This window comes from Pantherophis guttatus, chromosome 11, assembly GCF_059756535.1.
Source record: "Pantherophis guttatus breed Tessera chromosome 11, ASM5975653v1, whole genome shotgun sequence".
NCBI lineage: Eukaryota > Metazoa > Chordata > Lepidosauria > Squamata > Colubridae > Pantherophis > Pantherophis guttatus.
In genome coordinates, this window is record NC_142073.1 from 25,362,575 (window position 1) to 25,383,949 (window position 21,375).

At 40.4% G+C, this 21,375-nt stretch overlaps 1 protein-coding gene across 1 annotated transcript in view; it reads left to right on the forward strand.

The window, feature by feature from the left end:
- Positions 1-3,204: 3,204 nt before the first annotated feature.
- The window catches only part of GARRE1 (granule associated Rac and RHOG effector 1), a 53,060-nt gene continuing 34,889 nt past the window's right edge, over positions 3,205-21,375 (forward strand). The window contains exon 1 of the mRNA XM_034425571.3: positions 3,205-3,894. The gene's annotated coding sequence lies outside the window, so the exon portion shown is untranslated. The remainder of the gene's footprint in view (positions 3,895-21,375) is intronic.

A 21,375-nucleotide genomic window follows, 5' to 3' on the forward strand; every position in this document is an offset into this window, starting at 1 on the left:
AAGATAAGATTCTACATTTAGGCAAGAAAAACCAAATGTACAGGTTAAGGATAGGTGGTGCCCAGCTCAATAGTAATTTTGACAGGGATCTTGGAGTCCTAGTGGACAGTCATTTAAATATGAGCCAGCAGTGTTAGTTAGTTTAGTTTAGTTAGTTAGTTTATTTGATTTGTATACTGCCCTACTCCCGAAGGACTCAGGGCAGTGAACAGCCAAACAATAAAATACATAGATACAAAAAATTTAAAAACCAGATAAAATCAAATTAAATCATTTTGGCCCAGACAGATTAAAACACCCCAATAATTTAAAAACAGATTAAAATTTACATATTTTAAAAAGGGAAGAGATTAGGCCAAGCTCGCCTGATGGAATAAAAAGGTCTTCACAGCGCGGCGGAAGGTGCGCAGATCCGGGATCCTCCGTATCTCCGGGGGGAGCTCATTCCAGACGGTAGGTGCCCCCACAGAGAAGGCTCTCCCCCTAGGGGCCGCCAGTCGACACTGTTTGGCTGACGGCACCCAGAGGAGTCCCTCTCTATGAGAGCGTACTGGCCGAAGGGAGGCTATTGGTGGTAGTAGGAGGTCCCGTAGATAACCAGATCCTAAGCCATGGAGCGCTTTAAAGGTGGTAACCAAAACCTTGAAGCGCACCCGGAAGACCACCGGGAGCCAGTGCAGCTCGCGCAGGAGAGGTGTTACATGGGAGCGCCATGTCGCTCCCATTACCACCCACGCGGCCACACTCTGTGCCAGTTGGAGCCTCCGGGTGCTCCTCAAGGGGAGCCCCATGTAGAGAGCATGTAGTGTGCAGCAGCTGCCAAAAAAGCAGCTGTTCTGGGCTGCATAAACAGAGGAATAGAATCAAGATCACATGAAGTGTTAATACCACTCTATAATGCCCTGGTAAAACCACACTTGGAATACTGCATCCAGTTTTGGTTGCCATGATGTAAAAGATGTTGAGACTAGAAAAAGGACAGAGAACAGCAACAAAGCTAATTAGGGCACTGGCAGCTAAAACAAAGAACGGTTGCTGGAATTGGGTATGTCTAGTTTAATGAAAAGAAGGACTAGGGGTGACATGATAGCAGTATTCCAATATCTCGGGTTGCCACAAAGAGGGAGTCAAGCTGTTCTCCAAAGCACCTGAAAGCAGGACTAGAAGCAATGGATGAAAACTAATCAACTAATCTAATCAAGGAGAGAAGCAACCTAGAACTAAGGATAATTTTCCTGACAATTAGAACAATTAATCAGTAGAATGACTTGCCTCTGGAAGTTGTGGGTGCTTCAACCCTGGAAGTTTTAAAGAAGAGATTGGACAACCATTTGTCTGAAATGGTATAGAGTTTCCTGCCTGAGCAGGGGGTTGGACTAGAAGACCTCAAAGGTCCCTTCCAACTCTGTTGGAGGGGCAGAATGGAAACTACAGTATCATGCTACATTTCAGGAGAGTAAGATTCCCCAAAAGAAACCTAATATGTACATATTTAACAAATTTTCTAATAACTTTGCAATAGGACTTTGGATTGTGTGTGTGTGTGTGCGCGCTAAATGCTTTGAAATATCTTGTCATCTGCAGTAGTTTTGATTATGGCTGGCTGCAGTAATTTGGACTATTTTTAATAGGACAGCAAGTATAAAAATGATTCACAGGACCACCAGTCTTTTGGGACATACCGTATGGGAGGGGAAGGGGCTCAGGAAAACCATCCGGAAGAACCTGGCATTAACTGAGCAAGGCAACAACACTGCCAGACAAAGCCCTGTTGGGGCAGCCACATTATGAGAAGGGTAAAGGAGGTGTTTCAAAATCCTGTTATTTTACAGAGTAAAATAAGAGTTGGAAGGGATCTTGGAGGTCTTCTAATCCAACCCCCTGCTCAAGCAGGAGACCATTTTTCTATCTCTAGGGCAAGCAAACTCAGTGGTGGCTCTATGGCACCTCAGTATCTAGCCTCAGAGAGGTAGGGCTAAAAGCTTTGCTACTGATGGGGGAAAAGAAGACATTATATGCAGTTATAGCTCAGAACTGGCTTTTATCTCTACTTAAAAGGTTCATCTCAGAGATTCTTGCTGTTGCAGAAGAGAAGTCCACATTAGCTTTCTGTCAGGTTTAATGGTGCTGGCAAAACAAAGCCCATACAGAATATTTTGCCACAAATTGTTGACCTGCAGCATAATTCTTACACCTCCCTCATTGCTGGAAGGGCAGCCTTCCTACTGTAACATGGTTCAGGAATCTCCACAGGGCTTGTTCCAAAAAGTCAAGATGGGGCTCTCATGTCGCAAGAGAAGCTCCACCCATTATCACATGCACTGCACTATCACAGCCAAGATCCTGACTTTTTCTGACCATACCCTGTGCCTGACCCGTTGTTGATGATGCTAAAAATAATTAATTAGTAGCAACCAGGACAATCCAAGGAGAGGGCAGGAAGACATTTGCTTTCTTCACAGATGGGCTGCAAAGTAGGGACTACAGATGGATCAGGAGTAGCTTTGCTTGGACAGAGGATGTACCAACTCCATGGTACCTGCAGCTTTGATCCAGCAGCCGCACCTGAAGCAGGATCAATTGTGTGCATCAAGTTGTTATCAACTCCTAGCAACAGCATAGATTTTTTTCCCCCATGAAAGTTGTTCCTAACTTGCATTCTCAGTTCTCCTGTGATGCACTCATCACTAATGTAGCCGAGTCCATCCACCTTGCTGCTTCTCTTCTTTCCCCTTCTATCTTTCCCAGCATTAGAGCCTTTCCAGAGACTTAATGTGTCCCAGGTAGGATAATGTGAGCCATTTGTATCTCAAAGGGCCATAGCAGACCTAAAGGTCACTACTTGCAACCACAATTGAGCCCAACATTTATGTTGCTAAGTGAGACATTTGTTAAGTTTTGCCCCATTTTATGACTTTTCTTACTATAGTTGTTAAGGGAATCACTATAGTTCTTAAGTTTGTAATATGGTTGTTAAGTGAACCTGGTTTCCCCATTGTCTTTGCTTGACAGAAGATTGCAAATGGTGGTCACAAATGACCCTAGGATACTGCAACTGCCATAAATACCAATCAGTTGACAATTTTCCTCATGTGACCCTGGGGATGCTGCAACCTAAGTGTGAAAAAACGGTCCTGTGTCACTTTTGTCAATGCCACTGTATCTCCAAATGGTCACTAAACGAACTGTTGTAAGTCGAGGACTAGCTGTACTGTGCGAACCTTTTAGGCGGTCCTGCAAAAATGCTGTGAGTGAAGAACGCTTTCTGAAATAGAAGCCTTGAAAGGGTTTGGGGGTTTTTTTATCCATTACCAACATGGAAAGTAAAGGAGCAGAAGAGACATCCTAATAAACGCGGTGTTTGGGATCACCTCTCGGTGCTGGATCATCAAGAAGAGCCCGAACCGTCCTCTCGGCTGGGCCTCCCAATCCCGTCCCGGCCCAGGGCCCCAGCTCCCCTTCCCGGGGGACGAGCCAGAGCCCCGCCTGGGCCCAAGGCGGCCCATAACCGAAGCGAGGCCCGGGCGCCGAGTCGCCCACGCCGGGTCTGGCCCGGGGAACCTGCGCAGGTCCAGCGCCCCGAGGCTGGCGGGCTCCGAGGGCGCCGCTTGGCGAAAAGAGCCGCTCCAGGCGCTCCACCGTTTCCGGCCGCCCCGCCCCTCCGCCTGTCAGTCCGGCAGAAGCCCCGCCCCGCGCAGACCCCTCCCCTCGGCGTCCGGCTGAGAGCCTCCGCTGCCGTCGCCGCCGCCGCTCCTCCGTTTCCGGGCCGCCGCCGCCGCCGCCGCCGCCGCCGCCCAACCACCCGACCGCCAGACCGCCGCTCCGGAGCGCAGCCAGCAACCGGCCGAGCCCGCCTGACGGGCACAGCGCCGCCGGCCTTCAGCGCGGTGGCAGGTGAGCCGGGGCCTGGGCTCCCTCAGGAGGGCGTCCGCGCTGGGAAGGGGCGCCGCGCCTGAGGGCCCTCCAGCCGGGCCGCCGCCCAACCCCGCGGCCGGGAGGGTCGAGGCTTGGGCCCGCGGAGGGAGGGGGGGAGGGAGGGGGGGAGAAGGGAGGGCCCTGCCCGGAGGGCGAATTCTGAGGGCGGCGAGTGCGCCTGCGCCGGCGGGCCCCCTGCTCTCCCCTCGCGGCTCGGGACCCTCGGCCGGGCCCGGAATCCCCGGCTGCCCCGGAAGGACGGGGCCGGAGGCGAGTCGCAGCCCGGTGGCCTCGGCTGGAGTGGGCCGCCCTAAGTCCCCGCGGACGGCCTGGGCCGGTTGCCTTCGCAGCAGCAGCAGCAGCGGCAGCGGCGGCGTAGGGAAGGAAGGTCTCCCGGGGCCGGTCGTAGTGCGGGGCTGAAAGGCGGCCTGGGGCCATTTTAGGCTGCCCGGCTGGCTTTGAGTAGGGAACGGCCCCCTTTTAAAGCGGGGCTCGTGTTGAACGAAGGACCGGATTCCGTTGGTTTTGAACCTGGGGAAGAATCCGAAAGTGCCTCGTTTTTTGGGGTGGATCTTGCCATGCCTTGGAAAGTTCATCAGCTGCCATCTCCAGCATCCTTTGAGAATCCAGAATGTAATGGTGTCATTTCCAAAGCTTAAATATTTCATCCCATAGTAAAAAAAACCCAGACAGAATAAGCCAGCATCTGAAAAGGCAGGAGCTTCGTCTTTTTTGCTTTTGAACCTTCTTAAAAGGATTGAATTTTCAGGAAAGATTTATAATAAGCAAAGCGTGATCCCCTCTATTGTAAAATTGTTATTCTTAGGTTACTCCTTGGTGTGATAATTTTGCCATTAAGGTACAAGGTTACCCGTGTATAGAGTTTCTAATTGTGCACAGTAATAAACTGCTTCAGGTATAATATCTTGCTTTAATGCAATAACAGTATTAAAATACACATGAAGGCCCAGTAAACAAAAGTGTTGAATATGAAAGCATGCTGAGCTAGTGCGGTAGCTTTATTTCATTATTTTGAACGCTATAAATAAAAAAAACACACCTATAAAATTGTTTGGAATAGTTCTCATATTTTTGGATAATGTATTTGGGTTATTTGTACATAGATTAGTCTGCTACAGCAAAATTTTTAGAGTTGTGATTCTTTAAAGAGTACAGTAACACATTTATTGTGCTATATTTTGCATGGACTTATCAACCAGTCCATGAATTATCTCAGTTTAGCTAATTTCATAGGTTCACAGGAGTGGGTTCAGAGAAAAAAAAAAGCAAAAATAATAGAAATTAACCATTATGCAAAAGATTGAGCAGGAACATCTTTAATTTAGAGTTCAGTTGTTTCACACAGGCTGTTTATTTGAAGTTTATTTATTCAAGAAATGAGCTATGGAATGTTAAAACTTGCCATTTTTACATATGTTGTTATTGAATCTTATATCCTTTAAATGTGTTTGTTTGAATTCAGAATTCAAACACTTGTAACTTTCAGGTTGTTTTTATATATCACAAAAAGGGCAGTTTATAAAGAAAAGGCATGAGTTAGTACAAACTATGAAACTGGTCTGTCTTTGAATGCAACTTATCTCACAGTGTTGTAAGGAGAACCGAGAAAAGGAGTTTTATATAATATTTGGTATCTTCAAGTACTATAGGAATGATGAGATAAAATGTACTGTGTGAATAAAATGCTCCGAAGTACAGGTAGTCCTCGACTTACAACAGTTCATCTAGTGTCAATTCAAAATTACAATGTCACTGAAAAAAGTGACATGACTATTTTTCACACTTACGACCATTTCAGCATCCCCATGGTCATATGATCAAAATTCTGACGTGTATATTTGACAGTTGCAGTGTCCCGAGGTCATGTGCTCACCTTTTGCGACCTTCTGACAAGCAAAGTCAATGGGGAAGCCGGATTCACTTAACAGTTGTGTTACTAATTTACCAAACTGCAGCAGTTCACTTGACAATAAGAAAATGGAGCAAAATTCATTTAACAAATGCTTCACTTAACAACAGAAATTTTGGGCTCAATTGTGGTCGTAAGTTAAGGACTACCTGAACTGTTCTTCTAGCAGTATTTGTGTTAGATTCCGTGTTTGGTTTCTACTTTAAACATAATTTTTCCAAATTCCATGGTATATTTTTTACATTATGTCAATTTGTGCTTCATTTTCCTGCAATTGCAAGTATATTGCACTTTATATGTATGTAAGACTGCTCTTTATTTTTCTAGCAGTGCTGTTCAGTCTTTATATTGCTGAGATGATTGTTTTACCTATGCAGCCTTAATAAATTTAATCCTGTGATGCTGAAATGGCATATATGCCAGTGTTGCAGATGGAAATGCTGACTTCAAGTTTTTGGGAGCCGCAGTAGAAGTTGCTAATTAAGGAAAGTCATTGTTCGGTCACTCTGGTATGACATGAAGTTGATACGCGGATTGAGATCCCAATTGTGCCGTTAGTGAATGGATTTGGATAAGTGGCTGGTTGGATTCACACATTGTATTCATCTGTAATATGGCCTGTTTGACCACTGCTGAGTCTGTAATGTGATCCACCAATTAGGACTTATACACTATAGTTTGTGAAATAATATAACTGTGGATCCAACTAATTATGGGTTAGTCAAAGAATATAGTTAAGCACAGTATATGAGCCATCTATGTTTTTCCTATATTATTGAAAAGTTATGAAAATGATGGTATAGCAGAAGTTTTAAGAGAACTTAATAAAGGCATTAAACCTGTAGTGTAGCATGGCAAAACTTCCAAGAACTGAGTACCATTTATAGTAAAGTTTTCTTCTCTAAATGAGCCACAGTGTGTGCTTGCCTTTATGAAACTACTGTTGAGATATGCAGTCAGCCTCTCAGAAATTCTTGATGAAGTTTTGTGGCTCCAGGAGATGGGACGGATGTTACCTTGCTCTTCTGGATTCACAGATGTTAAGAATTGTCCTGATTAAAAGGAAGAGAGAAACAAATAGCCCAACAGGCAAGAGTATTGCAGTTTTCTTCGCAGCCATCTTTGTAAACAGCTTGTTTTTGGGCATAGATGTCCCACAAGGTGTTTTCATAGTAAATTATATAACCCTTTGTCTACTACTTAGTGTTGCTGGTTTGAATAAATATAGCTGTCTCATAGTCAACTCACATATTAAGCATGATTTATTAATAAACCACAGTTAGCTGGCTTGCCTATTGTGTTAAGATACAAGCTGTGTTTTATAGACTACAGTTGTTAGGTTGCCACAAGCTAAGCAAAAGTCAACAAATCATATTTAGTCAATGTAAAGTCCTCTCAATTATGATTTGTGAATCATGGCTTATGTCTTATTAAAATGTGCAAATGCTGTAGATGCAAGAATCTTCTTTGAAAATATAAATTATGGCTGCTGACATCTATATTTAAAGATATTACATTGTTTTAGTTAGTGTAATTTGTGAATATAAGCAGAACTAAGTTAAAACCATGTTATATTTGATGCAATATTTGAACTCAGCATATATTCAAAGTCTTAACTAGGAACAAAACTTAGTATAATGTGTGAACTTGCATATGCATGCATCAAAAAACAATTAAGGATCAATAATTCTAAGAGAACTCATGTAGACGATATTGTATTCTGGATCCTACTGTATCTATTGTACATTTTCAAGTCTTAAACAGATTTATGAAAATGAATCTTATTGATGCATAATAAGGTTAAAGCAAAAGTGTAAACTTGCAGGTCCAATCCTAAATTGCAGTTATTCCGCTGACCTACCACTACAGCAAGAGCTCTGTATCTTCCTTTTAATGCAAAAAGTACTTGGTAGTATTCGTGCACAGAATTATATTTCACTTTCAGATATTGGTGTTTGGAGACACGTGTTTCAGATAGGCATTTTCTGTTGATTCTGCACAGGGGAAAAATACTGTTATAGAGATGAAGTCTGGTACATGTTATAAATTTTGTGGTTATTGCCTATCCAGAAATGTTAAATGGATAATTATTCCTTATTAATATAAAAAACAAACTTCAGATCAAAATATTGGATTCACAATCAGAAAAATTCATAAACCTTGGTTTTAAAAATCACAGTGCTTAGGTTCATAGAACATACTAAGTTGAAACTAGCTAAACCATACTGGTATTAGAATATAGAATAACAGTTGGAAGGGACCTTTGAGGTCTTCTAGCTCAACCCCTGGTCAGGCAGGGTATACCATTGCAGGCAAATGTTTGTCTAGTCTCTTCTTAAAAACTTCCAGTATTGGAGCACCCACAAAGTCTGGAGGCAAGTTGTTGCACTGATTAATTGTTCTAATTGTCAGAAAAATTCTCCTTAGTTGTAGGGTGCTTCTCTCCTTGATTAGATTAGTTTATTAGTTTCCATCCATTGATTCTTGTTCTGCCTTCTAGTAAATAAGTTGACCCCCTCTTCTTTGTGGCAACCCCTCAAATATTGGAACATTGCTATCAGGTTATCCCTGGTCCTTCTTTTCTTTAGACATTACTAGACATACCCAAATCCTGCAAGCTTTCTTCGTATGTTTTAGTCTCCAGTCTCCTAATCATCTCTGTCGTTCTTCTCTGTCCTCTGTATAGAGACTCAACATCTTTTTTACGTCATGGAGATCAAAACTGGATGCAGCATCCCAAGTATTACGGTATCTTACCAAGGCATTATAAAGTGGTATTAACACTTCATGTGGTCTTGATTTTATCCTTCTGTTAATGCAGCTTAGGACTACATTGGCTGTTTTGGCAGCTGCAGCACGTTGCTAGCTCATATCATTAGCTAGCTGTGAACTTGGAATTATAATTTCTTACATAAATTATCATCATGGAGACATGTTGGCCTGATTCACAACAGTCTGTTTAAACAGCGTTTGTCCAATTTGCCATTCGAAATGCTAAAAGCCAAAATCAAGCCAACCATATTATAGCTTAGTTTAATTGATTATTGTTTGGTAATTATTGAGAGGTCAACATTTATGAAAATTATGAAAGCTTTGCCTTTTATTTATGAAATTAGTGCAGTACTTCAGATGAGTATCATATAAGTATGTACAAATGAGACTACATGTATGCAATGACATAAAAATGTGAATTTTTCTAATCTTAATGTGATTTAATTGTACACATCAGCCAGCTTAACTGAGAATGAAACTTGTTAACACAAATCAGTTATTAGTGAAAGTTAACAGTACTCAATGCATACTTAATACTAGTTTTCTGAAATTAAAACTAAGTGAAGCCAAATATGTTGCTGGTCATCCTCTTTTCTTTTTCCTTTTCCAACGTTCTTCAGAGAGCTAGGTCTTCATAAAATGTGTCCAAAGTAGGATAATTTATATAAAATAATTTTCATTGCATTACATTTCAGCTAGCTATTGACCACATTTCATGGTTTACTTTAAATTCATTGAATTGCCAAAATTGCTGGATCCACAAGTGTAAAACCATTATGTAATTTATTGATTTTTGGCTTTGGGCATAAATCCAGCTCCTTGTGCTTTGTTCAGGAAACAGTGGCTCAAGCGAGGATAGTTTAGCATAATGTATGAACTCAGTTACCTGGTCTGTACATGATGTCAAGCCATTAAAGCCAGAGTTTATAAACTGGATTCACACACTGAGCTAAGACAGCATAGGACTGAACCATATTATGGTTTGCAATAAGCATTACTTTCCCCATTGTTTTTTTAGTCCTTAAACTGCTAGGTTGGTTAAGTTTTCAGTAATTTCAGATCTTACTGCAGTCCACAAGTTACTAGTTAAATGATGGAAATAAAATGAAATTTCTCTCTTTTAGCAGATTGTGTTTAAAATTAGAGATAGATATAGACTCTGCTGAAAAATTGTAAAAGTATGTTCAAACTGAGAAATCTCACCCTGATGTAGTGGATTAATGGTCAAGATAGTAGATTTAGTAGGTAGCAGTAGGGTACATATGAAATTGTCATTTGGACACTGCAGCTTAATTCCTCCTCTTCTTTAAGACTGGGATCTGGAAGGGCAGTGAGCTGTTATTCTTTAATGCTGTGAGAGATGCATCTCATGAAGGCTTGTGCTATGGTTTATGAAGGGGAATATGTATAGCACAGTTGCATAGCTATGCATAGCAACATTTAGTGTTCTTACCTGTTGTGGGTATTCCATACCCTTTTTTTCTTTCCTGCATAATTTCAGATGGATGCTTCTCCCCCTATTTTTGAGAATGTTACAGGAAATAATTCCAAGCTGCAGGGTGAAAGAATGTGTGTGGTCAAATGGAGCACAACTGAAATTGGTGATCATTAAGACAAACAGCTTGTTTTTTAGTGAGTGCGTTAAAAGCAAGTGCCATTACTTTGTTTTCCTCAAAATTCCATAGCCTTAACATTCATCCATAGATTCCTTTTGCATGTATATTTCCCATTATGAACTCTTTATTTGAAAAAATAGTAACAATGGAGGAATTGTAGTTTAACGTCAAACAGAACTATTCTGATTTTAAGTGTTTATGTCTTTCTGCAAAAGGAATATGGGAAGACCAATTGCTACGTGAATACTGTATGACATGAATGTTCCAGAAGCCAGGTCTGACAATTTCAGTATTTCCTGTGAGATGGAAAGTAAATTTGGTTAATTTTACAGTTAGAAAAAAAAATCATCTTTCCCATTGAAAATAGAGCAAATTATAGAAGCTTAATAGTTAAAGTAGAATTACTATATCTTTCCTTTATCCTCCATGCATGTTGGACTATAATTCCCTTATTTCATGGCCATTGGCCAACCAGATTTAGAAACAGAGTGATTATGCTCCAACACAGTTGGGAAATAATAGTCTATAGAACCTCTGAGCTGAGCTCCATTGCCTATGATAATTAACTTTTAAGATAGCATGACAGAATAGAGCAGTGGCTTTCCTGTCTTAACACAAGGGGCTTTAGCAGTTTGTGCATACCTGGCATCATTATTTTTAGAAATATTGTTCAGTAAATGTTAAGAATAAGTTTACTATATTTTGTGCTTTTGCAAATTTATGCCTGTCTTTTCAGAATTTTTAAAGCTCCTTAGCTATACTATATTACACAAGCCAGAAAGAGAGCTGAGAAAACATCTACAGACCCCTAGATATAAACTGTTTTAATTTCTTCCCTCAGGACGCCTCTGTAGGACATTGCATGCCAATATAACCAGACAAGAAAGACAGTTTTTCTCCATGCCATCACTCTGCTAAATACATAATTCCCACAACACTGTTTTATGCCTAAGGATATCTAACCACGTAGTAGGACTGTATTACTATTATCCTTCCTTCTCATCTTTCTATTACCTACTCCTTTCTTATGATTATCACTTTGTTGGTTGTATGTACACTGAGAGCTTATGCACCAGAGACAAATTCCTTGTATGTCTGGCCAATAAAGAATATTCTATTCTATTTATGTTTGAAGAATGTTTTGACTAACACAGCTTTGATTTAACTATGAATTAATAAGGAGTGGATCTTCAAGTAGTTTGAGAGTTACCATCCAGTGTTCAGATTCTGAAACCAAAACTAATTGCAGTTTGATTTTCAGTTTTTTGAAATAATTATCTTGAAATAAAAGATATTTATTTTGGTTATTGAGATTTTCAAACATATTTGGTTCACAAATGATTTATCTTTATAATTTTGCTAGCATTGATAGATAAAGCTTAGAAAAGCATTAACTAGGAAAGGACACAAAGATGGAAATATAAGGATTTATGTGTGGAATGACTCTAGACCTGTCTCTTAACATATTAAGACAGGGCATTTAGGTCACAAGATGTAATGTTTCATATGAGACACAATGTCTCATAAGACAAAATTGGGTTCACACAGCTCTGTAGCCAGTTCTTATTTTGGCTTTGTTGTTTGTCTAAGCCACTTTTCTTATCCTCAAGCACTTTAAGTAGTGTGGATTGGCATGCTGGATGAGGAATTCTGGGAGTTTAACTTGACTTAAAGCTTTTACAGATATCGTTGCAGGATGTAAGTTGTTTTGAGTTGCCTTTTGCAATTGACTGATAGTGGATTTATCAATCCTAATGGTGTTCAAGTGGTGCTCCAATTGTTTTGGGATTGCACCCAAGGCAGCTATTACTATTGGTGCTACCTTTACTTTCTTTTGCCAAGGTTGTTCGGTTTCTGTTTGCAGGTCTTTGTATTTTGTATTTTTCCATTTCCTTGTAGAGGTGGCACTTATTATCTGTTGCCATGATTTTAGTTCTTTGGTACATTAAACCTGAGCAAAATGGCACACTTGGGATCAGTTCTTTCTGACATGCTATTTTTTGTGCAACCTAATAATTTGACTTGTGTTGCTTTGCAATTAATTTGTTGCTTGGTTTTGTGACTTTAAAAATATATTGACCTAATTAAATCATGATGTTTGCCTTGTATTTGTAGCTGAAAATATAATCTGATTAATCTAGTCAAACTGCTAGTGATTAATTTCTGATTTTATGGTAAAAGTATGTCACATTTTGTAGTGAAAACTGATGTAACTAAGGAAATTTATGATCAAGATAAAAGGATTTTTCCTTTAAAATCTGAGCAAGTAAAATATTTATCTTCTACTTAAGTGATTTTATTTTATTGCATAATAAAATAAATTAGTTTTAATCAATGGGAATTAACTCATTTTTTGCCTGTTCCTTTCAAAGGATATAAATTCAGTTAACTTAATAAGATAAAGTAAGTGTTATTTTGTTAGTTTCTAGTTTTCTTACTTTATACTGTGGACCAGAAGTAAGATGAGCTCAGGCTATGTTCTTGTGTGGTAAGAAATGTTGAGCAAACTCAACATTTAACTCAATCCAATTATTAATAAACTTGTTCGAGGTTAAATTTATGGAGTTCAATAGTGAAGATACTTAACAGTCATCAAATATGTTGAGCATTGCAGAAATGGTAAATAAATGAAAATATATTAGAACAAAGTGCTAGTTCATTTCATTAAGCAATGCAAAACTTGTATCATGAAAAAGAAGAAATTTGATCATGATTGGGGGATGCGATGGCTTCAGTAGTTAAAGTTGGTGAGTAGTATTAACTCTTTGTAGTAGCTTTTTGGATCATTCATGTGCAGTTTGCTTTTTCTCTCAGACTTTTAACTAAATGTCAGGGTGGATTTAAAATGTTTTAGTGGATCTTTAAATGCACATTAAAATAATATAGTGGGTTTGTTAATAAGTCTGAAAATTAAGATTGAAATTGTTTTGAGTTACCAGTATTCCAAAATGATAAGCTAAGTTTTGAGAAATGTATATGTTGCTTGTTCATTTACACAGAAAAGTCCTTTAGCACAATTACCATATTCCTGCAAAATGATAACTTAGATTTGAAAAGAATTCTCATTTCTTATTCAGAATGGTGGGCCTATGTACAGTGGCTGATTTGTTCTCACTTGGCTTCTTCTGTCAGTGGGTGCAGCTACAATGACTAGAAACTTTCCAGGGATAAAAACTTTAATGTTGCATTCTAGCAAGGGCTTCAGGCATTCTGCTCCCAAACAAGCCAGTAATAATTGGAAACCAATGTTAGATCCTAGCTTTAGACTCTAACTTGGTGGTAAGTAACTTCAAGGTACAGAGGGTCTTGCTTACCATCTGGTTGTTTAGCGACTGTTCAAAGTTACAATGGTCCAATGAAAAAATAACCTTATGGTCCATTTATGACCTTCACAGTGCTCCTCAATCATTTTATTGCCATTGCAATCAGTATGTGTTGTCTTGTGCCTGACCTGTGGGTTTCTTTTTTCCCCCCTTGCACATCGAAAGCAATGCAACCGTGCCTGCAGCCTGGGGCTGAGGGCTGGGACACATTATGCAAACAGCTTACAGTACTCTCTTGAAATCTTCTCCAATCTGTTTGCTCTGCAGGGGGTTGGAGAAGCAAGTGATTTCTGTAGACAATTTCTCCTTTGCCTTTCTGGCAAAGTGGAGAGATTGGTGAGGAAGACATTTCAAGAGAGTAAGCCATTTGCTCTTCCACAGATCAAAAGGAAATGTTCAGCTAGACAACCTTGGGCCAATCACTTTCTCCCACCTCTAGGAAGGCGGAGATGGCAAACCACTTCTGAAAAACTTTCCAAAAAAACTGCAGTCCAGACAGTCTTTGAGAATTGGGCACAATTGGATGCAAGAAAAAAAGCTCATGGTTTGCCTATGGACTTTCCCCCCCCCCTCATTATCCTTGGTCATCACCATAAATAATTCAACAAGTATGAAGGATATAAGTTGAGAAACTTTGGTTGCTTTTATGAAGGGCCGTACAAGAAGACTGAAATGCCAGCTCTAGCTCTGAAACAATGCACATATTGTACATATAAGAGGACAAAAATACAGTTCATTTCAGTAGCTCTTAATTCCAACTAATTTGTAACTAATTTCAGAGCTCTTAAAATACTAAAATATATGTTATAAAATATATTTTAATGCCAAATTATGTTTCATAAGTAGATCATATTTTAGGAGCTGATCTAAAAATTTATAGAGTGGTTCTTGGGAGCAGGGATGTCAAAATCCTTAGAAAGAAGAAGGGAGCTTCAAAGCAAAAAGTAGCCTGAATTTAAGACAATAGAATAGTAGATAATCTCTCATTTTGATTAAACAGCAGTGCTGGAGAAGGGTATTTAATGCTTCCTTTTTTGAAGAAAAAGCAGCAATGGTTGTTACCCTTTATTCCTGTCCTGGTGGTACTGAAGCAATACAGGAAGTTCATTTGGGAAGTCTGCTGTTCTAATTTAGCATAAGCAAAGAATGCTCTGATCTAAGGGAAGAAAAATAGGAGGAAATCCATTCTTGTTTTTCCCATGTCACATGTTCTTTGACTCTGAAACAAGACTGGTGTACTGTAGGTTCTCCTGCATGAGCAGGGGGCTGGATTAGAAGACCTCTAAGGTCCCTTCCAGCTCCTGTTCTATTCTATTCTATTCTATTCTATTCTATTCTATTCTATTCTATTCTATTCTATTCTATTCTATTCTATTCTATTCTATTCTATTCTATTCTATTCTATTCATACATATACATAACACGTTTCTTCTTCTTCCAAGTTCTTCTTTATCAAAAGATGCTTCCAAGGAAGTGATGCATTGTGGCTCAGGAAGGTTTGGGTTTGTTGTTCATGCAGAAGCAATGGTTGTACGTTTATTTATTCATTCAATTGATATGTTTGTCTTATTGTTTTGAGTGATTTTGGGTGGCTTATAATAGTATAAAATATACATATAAAAGTATTAAATTTAATAAGTAAAAGGTTAAAACCAACTGTACAGACGGTACTGGGGTGGACCTTTGTCTCTCACTCAGCCATCTACAGCAGAGGATGCTCCTTTTGGGGCCCCAAGCCAATTGGCAGAGCCAAATTTTAAGGCTCTTCCTTAAAGAAGAAGGAAGGGTTGAAGCGGATCTCACCTCAGGAGGCAAGAGATTTCAGAGGATGGGGGTCACAGCAAAGAAGGCTCCTTGATCCCATCAATTGAAATGTTGAGCGATTCAGTTGCATCAATCAGTTCTCTATTGGCATTTGCTCATGGTTCTTACGTTTATTTGCATCACTCTTCCTTTCATTGTATCTGTTAATGTGCAATTTCATTTGTCTTCATGAATTCACACTGATTGATTGAATGATTACAGGCCGTAAAGGCAGTGGTGGGATTCTGCCAGTTCTAGGCGGTTCAGCCGAACCGTTTGTTAAATTGCTGGCTCGCCCGCCCCTTGCCCCGCCCCCTCCGCACCACTGGGTGAGGGGTGGGCGAGCCAGCAATTTAACAAATGGTTCAGTGTTTTTTAATAATTTTATTGGCCTCGCAACTGCCGCAGGGCTTCAAAGGGCCGCCCTATAGCTGATCAGTGTTAAAAGAAAACAAATAAGTAGACCGACGCTTGCAAAAATAAATGGGTAGACCCAGTGGTGGGATTCTATTTCGGTAGAATCAGTAGTTAAGTAGTTAAGCCAGTGATTGCCAAAGTGGGTGGTACCGCCCCTGGGGGGGCGGTGGAATGCCTTAGAGGGCGGTAAGAGGCAAGGGGGGCGGCAGGGGGGTCTAAGTGGCAAAGGGTGGCCCCCACCCTTTGGCCTGTGCCTCGCAGCACTTACCTCCTTGAAAGCAAATAGCAAGAAAAAACAGCCCCTTCAGCTTCAGCATCGGTTAATTAGCACAAGTTGATTAGATCGGCCTCCGACTCTCAGCTGATTTGCTCTCAGCTGTTTTGCCAGGGTTCTGTTGCTATCTGCAAAGAGTGCTGGAGCAGATTTTTTTTCCCCTAGACTAGCTATGCTGCAAAAGCGAAACTGAAAGTAAAGCAGGGTCTTTGCTGCAACGTGACAAAATGAGGCAGAGAGAGATTTCTTTTTCTTTTTCCTCACCAAAAAAGGTAGGTGCAAAACTGCAAACAATGGGAAATTTAGGGCAAAAGAGGCGAGTTCAAGATTTTAAAACACAAAAGAAAAAAAGCTCTATTTAACTAGGGAATTGTAATAATTGAGAAACTATTAATTGTATATTGTGTTGAAAGCAGAAATGGTTAAGTTGTGGTTTGGAGGAATATATGGGGGAAATTATTTGGTTTATTATTATTGGTAAATATAATTAATTGATTTGTAAGAAATTGGATTGCATGGAAATAATTGGAATATTCATGTTCATATTGATTAATATACAAAAAAGATGGTTATATAACTAATTGATTTATATTAAAATGTTGAATTTGTATTAAACAACTGTAATATTACATAATTAACCAATGTGATATAAAACCAATGGGATATAAAAATAGATGACAATGGGAAGGGATATAATATAGAATAGACGGGAAAAATTGAATTTGATTAAGATTAGAGATGAGGATGAAGGGTAATATTCGTTTTTTTAAAAAATAGATGAGGAATAAATATGACAAAAAGGAAATATAGAAATTGTAAATTTAATTGAAATGACTAAACACTGTTTAAATTTGGGAACTGGCCAAATACTCTGTTCAAAGAAAATACATTGTATGTTTATATGTGTGTTTCTAATTATTGCTATTTATTCATATTTGTTCTCTTTTATTCTTTAAAGTTTAACAATTCATTCTTTATCTTAATATCTTTATATTTGTTTGGGGTTGGCTTTCTTCCCTTTCATCTTTTTTATTGTACAGCAATCTTTCTCCTCAAACCTACCACCTCTCTCTTTTCTTTCCTTCTTACTTTCTCTTCCCCCCCTCTTCTTCTCCTCCCTACTTCCTCTTCCTCTTCTCCTTCTCCTCCTCTCTTCCTCCCTCTCTTACCCTTACTCCTCCTCTAATTTCCCTTCCCTTCCTTCATCCCTCTCTATTGCTGTATCCTTTTATGCATATGGACTACTCAGAGGGCTGAAAAAGTTATTCCTGACTGGTCCTCGCACTTTTGACCAGTCCTCGAACTTACGACTGTCCTCACATTTTATGTTTTTGCCCTATCTTGTCACCATGGTGAAGAGAAGCAGTTGTGAAATGAGTGATACGGTTGTTAAGAATGCTACAATGGGCATAAATGATGACCAGTCATAAGTGCGAAGACCGGTCAAAAGTGCGAGGCCCAGTCAGAAATGACTTTTTTCAGCCCTCTGGGTAGTCCTTTTATGCATATGGACTACTCAGAGGGCTGAAAAAGTTATTTTTGACTGGTCCTTGCACTTTTGACCAGTCCTCGAACTTACGACTGTCCTCACATTTTACGTTTTTGCCCTATCTTGTCACCATGATGAAGAGAAGCAGTTGTGAAATGAGTGACACGGTTGTTAAGAATGCCGCAACGGGCATAAATGTGAGGATGGTCATAAGTGCGAGGACAGGTCAAAAGTGCGAGGACCAGTCAGAAATGACTTTTTTCAGCCCTCTGAGTAGTCCCTTTGCAGATAGCCACGCCCACCCGGTCACATGACCAGCTAGCCATGCCCACCCAGTCACATGACCACCAAGCCACACCCCAACTAAGCCACGGCCACAGAACCAGTTGTTAAAAAAAATTGAATCCCACCACTGCATAAAGGTCTTTTTGTTTCCTAGTCATACAGTGAGTTAATTTGAGCCTGGTCATTTGTGCCTCAAATGAGAGCTCTGGGTTGGGTTTGTTTGATGACCCACTGGTTTGTTTTCTTGGCTCTCCATGATATTCTCAGAATCATCTACAAAACCAAAGTTCAAAGGCAAACTCTTAGTATCTTGCTTCTTCAGAATACAACCTTCATTTCCATTGAGTGGTACAGGAAATATCATGGCTTGTAAAGTTCTGATCTTTATAGGTATCCAGAAGTGATGGCACTTTAGTCCTATCTTCTCTGGCTTTTAGTATTAGGATTTATAGATCCTTTGTGGTGCCATCAGCCAATGCAGCTTATTGAAGTTTCTTCCTCCAGTTCTAAAACTACACTTATTTTCTTCCAATCCAACTTTTCTTGATATGCAGCATGTTCAATATATATAGGTTGACTAAACATGGAAAGTGTATACAGTTTTGTTGGTCTCCTTTGCCATGTTTTGTCTATAACCGTGATGGCGAACCTATGACACGCGTGCCAGAAGTGGCATGCAGTACCTTCTCTGATGACACATGAGCCGTCACCCCAGTTCAGCTCCGCTGCACATGTGCGCACGCCTCCTGCCAGCGAGCTGGTCTTCGGATCTCTGCCACACATGTGGTGACAGGGCGCATGCACAGGGGTGTGCATGCATGCATGGGGGTGTGCGGCACCTGCGGGGGCACATGCACATGCGCAGGGCCTGGCGCACATGCAAGAGGCCACAAGCGCTGGGGCTGGGGTACATGTACGGCGCCACGCGCACATTGCATTTTGGGGGTTTGCTTTGGGCACTTGGTCTAGAAAAGGTTAGTCATCACTGCTCTATAAGATTGCCAGACATAAATTCAAGATGGATACGGAACAGGCCTACCTTGTTCATTATCACTGATATTAATTATAAATAGTCTCCTTTGTAACATGCAGTGCAAGGAGTTGGAAGTTTTCAGAAAGCAATGAGATTTTTTCCCACACACATCCCTCTTTAGGCAAGCTTAATTAATCCTGTCAAAGCAGGAAAAACCTCAATATTTCTTAATTATTTAGTAAAAATGCTGGAAAAAAATACCTACCAGGAAACTTCAACTCCCTTCTTTTTTCATGCTCAACAGAGGTATCCTGTCTCGGATCTACAGACATGACCAAAAAAAAGGATGGAGAAAGGAGAATTTTGGGGAAAAAAGATGTCATTTTTGTTTCCTTTGCCAAGGAAATTTACCAAAATAAATGGACAAGAGTAGACATCCTTGTTTTCATAAGGGCCAGATCCTGAGTCATGTTAAAAGGAACATTCATGATTATCAAAAATAACCCCATTGATTACAGAAAGGCCTTTGATTATGTTGATTACATCAAACTGTGAAAAGCAGTCAGAATTCCAGAACATCTCAGTGTCCTCATGAGAAATATATGTATAGGTCAGAAAGCCAAATTATAGACCAGTGACGGCTAACCTTTTTGCTGTCGCGTGCCAAAAGTGGGGGGAGTGCGGGCGGTGTGTGTCACACGCACGCATGCCCAAACCCATAATTCAATGTGCCCCACGCATGCGCGTGCAACTCACCCATGCTCCCCCGCTTTTGCCACGCAATGGCACAGTGGTCCCGGTAGGTCCGTTTCTCACCCTCCCCAGGCTCCAGAGGCTTTCTTGGGGGGTGGGACTGGAAGTCGGGAAACATGCCGTTTCCGGTCTCTGGAGGGCCTCCGGGGGGGTGGTGAAGGTAGTTTTCGCCCTCCCCAGGCTCCTAGAAAGCCTCTGGAGCCTGGGGAGAGTGAAAAACGGGCCTCCCACCCCCCAAAGGCCCTACTGCCGGAACTGAGCTAGGGCAATGCTCGCATGCCCACTGATATGGCTCCGCGTGCCACGTGTGGCATAGGTTCGCCATCATGGCCCTATACCATTTCAGACAAGTGACTGTCCAGCAGGGTGGATTTGATTTAAATCGAGTTGATTTAAATCACAATTTAAATCATGATTTAAATCACTAGTAAAAAGGCTTGATTTAAATCAACTCGATTTAAATTATAAGTTTTAAAGAGCAACTGTCATCTCTGCTGCTCCTTTGACCCACGGTTGACTCACCGATAGTCCCAATGTTGCAGAATATACAGCCTCATGCTACATAACTAAGCTCCATTTCATGCTGAATAAACTAAATTATTTAAGTATCTTAAATAGAAAACTATCTTACAATAGATTTTTACCCCAAGTTTTTTATTAAAATAAATTCGATAAAAATAAAAAAAAATCCGATTTAAATAAAAAAAATCCGATTTTTTTTGATTTTTTTAAAAAAAATCATTGATTTTTATCCACCCTGCTGTCCAGTCTCTTCTTAAAAATCTCCAGGGATGAAGCACCTGCAACTGCTGATGGTAAGCTGTTCCACTGGTTAATTGTCCTCAGGAAGTTTCTCCTTAATTCCAGATTGCTTCTCTCCTTGATTAGATCCATTGTTTCTTGTCCTGCCTTCTAGTGCTTTGAAAAATAAGTTGACCTCCTCCTCTTCGTGGTAACCTCTCAAATACTGGAATACTGTTATCATGTCCCCCCAGTCCTTCTCTTTCTCTAAACTAGCCAAACCGAAATCCTGCAATCATTCTTCATATTGTAGGAAGTTAGCACCCACCCCTTTCCTGGAAGAATGAAATATTTTAGGAAATATTAAAAAGGCAGAATATTATATTTCCCTGGATGAGAAATGGAGAAGCATGTTTTAAAGACAAAGCCGCTTCCTGCCTCCCCCACATACACCTTTGTTAATGGGCCATAATCTGCAACACAATAGCAAACAGAAACTAACGCAGTGGGACCCATCTAGGACAGAAACTCACCACATGCCACCTGGAAAGATTGCATCAGCCAGCAAGGCTAGCTAAGACCCCCTGGGAGTCTGACAACCAATCAGGATACTCTTTCTGGGCCCCAGGAAGTTCAAAGCCAGAGAAAGCATAAAACCTGGGGACTCGCTGTATCTCGTCCCTTTTCTGTTCAAGAACTCAAGCCATGTGATCCTGTCCACCATTAAACCGTCTTGCCAAGCAGTCTCCATGTTTCCAGTGTCTTTTTCCCCCACTTGGAGCTGAACCCAGAAGGATATTTCTTCTAACAATATGTTTTAGTCTCCAGGCCTTTAATCATCTTTGTTGTTGTTCTTTGGACTTTTTCCAAAGTTTCAACATGTTTTTTGTAATGTGACTAAAACTTGATGCAGTATTCCAGGTGTGGCCTTACTAAGGGTTTTATAAAGTGGTACTGATACTGATTTTGATTCTATGCCTCTATTTATACAACCAAGAATTGTATTAGCTTTTTTGGCTGCTGCCGCACACTACTGGCTCATATTTAAGTGAACATCCACTAAAGCTCCAAGATCCCTCTCACA